We start from the raw sequence: 4,382 nt of genomic DNA, 5'->3' as shown, positions 1-4,382 counted from the left end.
CTCAGTCCCTTTCTTGTAGTCGATGCACAATGTTGCTCCACCTCCACTCCCACCATACCCTGTAACACTTTAGTTCCATCTCTTGTCTTTTCTCATTGTACTAAAAGCCCCATCTGGTTGCAGGAAATGCAACACACAGCTATTATGCAGATAATGGGGGGGAACCACTTTTTGCCACTTTGTAACTTTTCCAAAGTTGAGGAAGTTTTGAAAATGTAGTGTGTAAAATACACAAATGACAGAAAAACCTAGATATAATTCATTCTGTGTCATTCAGGGGCAAACAAGGGAAATGGGGGGAAAAGGGAGAAATTCTGAAATCTCAAATTTTTAGAAATGGTTTGCTTTTTTAAACCAAAACAAATGAAAACATTTATTCAAAATGAATCTCAAATTTTAACCTAATTTAATATTGACATTCCATGTTGGAAAAACTGAAAACAAATGGAAAATTACATTTTCCCATGAAAATTTTCATTTTGAAACATGTCAACCAGCTTTATTCATTCTAGGCCTGGAACCATAAAGGGACTTATGCATTGTGACGCTGAGCACTGTAATGTCTCACTTTTTGGTGTCAAGAAAATCAGGGGAAAAATGTGTTCCACAAATCCTGAGTTAGGTGACTAGGTTCCCTATAGAATGAATAGGGAGACATAGATGCCCAAGAATGTGATCCGCAAAAGCCAGCATGATAGGTAGAAAGCTGACTGAGAAAGCCAATCAGAGATGTCAAAAAAGGGCTGTACTAAGCCCTACACCTCTCATGGAGGTAGGTACCTAACTCAGGCACCTCCCTGCAGCCCAGTCTCTGCTTGAAATCCACAATTGGGAACTCCTCTTCTGTCTCCTTCAGTTCTTGTGAAGAATTGTTAGGCGCCTGCCTCATTCCACACCACATGGACAGAGGAGGAGTCCATCTTCTAACTTTTAGCCCAGTGGTTAGAGCACTCACCTGGGCTGATGTGGGGCACCCTCAACCTCAAACTATGGGGTACGCCCTTCTGGGGGCACAGAATTTATTGGGGGGGACGGGGACTGAGAAGCTTTAGAGGAAAAAAACTTACTGCACACATTTTACCCACAGCAATGAATAATTAGTAAAGCTTACTCCTGAGGGAATTCTTTGCCAAAAAATTAAAAATTCTGCACACAATATTTTAAAATTTAAAATATGCCAGCAAGTTAAAGAAGTTAAAGAAGTATGGGCTGGATGAATGGGCTCAACGGGTAGTGATCAATGGCTCTATGTCTAGTTGGCAGCCAGTATCAAGTTGAGTGCCCCAAGGGTAGGTCCTGGGGCCAGTTTTGTTCAATATATTCATTAATGATCTGGAGGATGGTGTGGATTGCACCCTCAGGGCATGTACAGAATGAGGGCAACCTAACCTCACATCTCAGCAAGGATCTTTCTAGCACCTCAAGATAAAGTATAAATGACGGTCAATGATATCACCATTCGGCTGTTCTCCTCCCCCATCCTAATACCTGGAAGATCATTTGGAAGACAAAGACTTTGAACTGGGGAGATTGGTCCCAGACTGAGAAGGGAATTCAGCCTGTGTATTGGGAATTGTAAACTGCCTGAAACATCCAGTGGGGTGAGAGAAGCTGTTTGTTTCAAATATTGCTTAGTCTATTAAAGTTAAAATTTAGACTGTGATTCTATTTTTATTTTTTATATAACCAACTTTGATGTCTGTGCCTAACACTTATAATCAGTTAAAATCTATCTTTCTGTAGTTAGAAACTTATTTTGATGTCTAATTTGTCTAAAGTGCTTGGGGATTCTGCTCAGATTACAAAGGCTGGTGGATGTCCAACTTCCTTTGATGAAGTGGCAAACTAATAAACGAGCTTGCACTGTTCAAGAGAAGGTCTTGAGCAGTCTGAGATGGTATATCACTGGGATGCAAGGTTGGGGGCTGGGGAAATTGGCTGAAGTTTCCCTGTGTATAATTCATGAGTGGCTTAGAAAGCATTCATGCAACTCAGCTGGGTGTGTGCCACCACATGTTGATGGGTGAGTGATCACAGCACTTGGAGGGATTTGCTGCTTATCACTAGCATAGAATTGTGAAGGACAGCCCAGGCTGAAAAATTTAAGGGGACTCAGCGGTCCCACAATCTAGGGGTATGTCACAGCCCCCCCACCCAGGATGCCATTATATAAAATTGTGTGTTAGCTCTGTGTGTAATGATACTTGGGGAAGCATTTGCTGTTGTTATTCTGGACGCACAAAATCGCAATGCTTGTCATGGAAGACTGATTGGAAAGTTCCTTGTGTATTCTCTCTGATAAGCGAAAATGTGGTTTTGTTGAGGAGAATTAGGTGCTATGATGTTCACACAGCGATCCCTAGAGGGCAGAGAAAATGATATTTTACTCACCATGTTCAGATTGGATGAGTCATCTAGGCCATTAACTTCTGGACAAATATAATGGCTAAATCTTCAGTTTTCCACCCATCGTGTGACTTAATAATATATACTTCTGCTAGAAAGAGTTACCTCCTCCTCTCCCCCCATGGCTGGCTATTAGCGTAGAGCTAGGCAGCTTTTGAGCAGACCCACTGGATTGGGCCCCGCACAAAAGATCGATGCTTTGAGGTTTTTAAGGCCCGGCTTGACAAAGCCTTGGCTGGGATGATTTAGTTGGTGTTGATCCTGCTTTGAGCAGGTGGTTGGACTATATGACCTGCTGAGGTCTCTTCCAATCCTGATATTCTATGATTCTATTCTTGCCAGCCAATCTTCCCCTGGTTTGTGGATCGCACTGAGACTTGGACACCTGGATACCTGTCTCCTACCTAGGGTGAGGCAACAGTGAGTACATCCAAAGGCAGAAACCTGGGGCTTAGGCACCTAAGTACCTTTGTGGATATGGCCCACTGTCCCCGGATAGGTGAAAAAACATTGGAGGGGAGTCTTTGTGGTTAAAAATGGGAATTATTTTCCAGGACACATTTTGAACATTTTATTCTTTTTTTTTTTCATTTGAATTTTTTATGGCATTTGCCAGGTTTTTCAATGGAACAACTCAAGCATTTTTTTTAATAATCCAAACATTTTTATTTTATTTTATTTTATTTTATTTTTGGATTTTCCAATCTTTTTCTCCTACTCTACACCCCCTCCTTTTTTTTCTTTAAGAAAGGGTGGAGGGAAAATCACACCCCCAGACACCTCACAAAAAATCTTTTGATTCCATTTNAAGGGTGGAGGGAAAATCACACCCCCAGACACCTCACAAAAAATCTTTTGATTCCATTTGAAATAAGAAAATTCATTTTGAAATATTTTGCTGAAAAATTACAAAAAAAAATCAAACAACAGGAAAACTTTTATTTTTTTAATTTTGTCTTTTATACAACATATTTGACCAGTTCCAGTGTTATGAACTGTCACCATTTTATCATAAGTCTTGACATATATGATGTTTTCCTTACAGCCCCCCTGTTCTAGTCCTTTGATTATGAGAATTTCAGCTTTCATTTTTATTTTAAAAAGCAAGTTTCTAGCCCTTATGGTTACAGGAAAAAGCTAAAGAATATGACCTGAGTGCAGCCTAAATGCTCAGATACCAAAAGACAAATATAAAGAACCCATAATTTTTTGATCATGTGGAAGGCGAGAGATCCGTGTTCCCCTCCATGAGTAGATCTATAGTATATAATTTGGTTACATGTTATGTACAGTATCTAGCTCAATGGGGTCTGATCAGTGACTGGTGCTCCTAGTTGCCACTACAAAGCAAACAATAAATCATCATAGTATGTTCTGTCCCTGTATATTTTCCATCTGCTAAGCTTTACTTACTTTAATGTGACATTGTCTCGTTGCTTCCTGCTGGGGAAAAAAAGGAGAAGTCTGGGTAGGGGATTATGAGATTGTTGTGATAAAAAAATTGAACAGCCATAATTTTAATTACAAAAAGGCATAGTATTGTAGGGACAGATTTTTGAAACCTATCAGGGTTGGTTTAACCTTCCTGTCCCCAGTAGAGTAGCTATAAATATTCCCATTGACTTCAGTGGGGCACAATTAGGCCAATTCTCAGTGATTTTCAAAATCCTACCCTTAATTAATATTCAAGGGATTAATATATAAATTTTCTCTTTTTTGGTGATGGGAAATTAATATCATTTTACACTGATCTGCCTTTTTGTGTGTGGACTTGTAATGGAAACTCAATTTCAACCTTAAATATGGGATGATTGCTGTCACTACATAATTTGAAAATGAGTTCACTTAACAATTAATTTATCCTTTTTTATTTAATGTATCCTCTGTAATCTTCTATTCCTCAAACTCCAGTATCCAGCTGGTCATAATCACTGCATCCTACTCACTAGGGTAAATTGTTGTTTTGTGTGTTTTTT

This window comes from Trachemys scripta, chromosome 14 (assembly GCF_013100865.1).
Source record: "Trachemys scripta elegans isolate TJP31775 chromosome 14, CAS_Tse_1.0, whole genome shotgun sequence".
Lineage (NCBI taxonomy): Eukaryota > Metazoa > Chordata > Testudines > Emydidae > Trachemys > Trachemys scripta.
The sequence above is the reverse complement of the archived record's forward strand: the minus strand, read 5'-3'. Positions refer to the sequence as shown.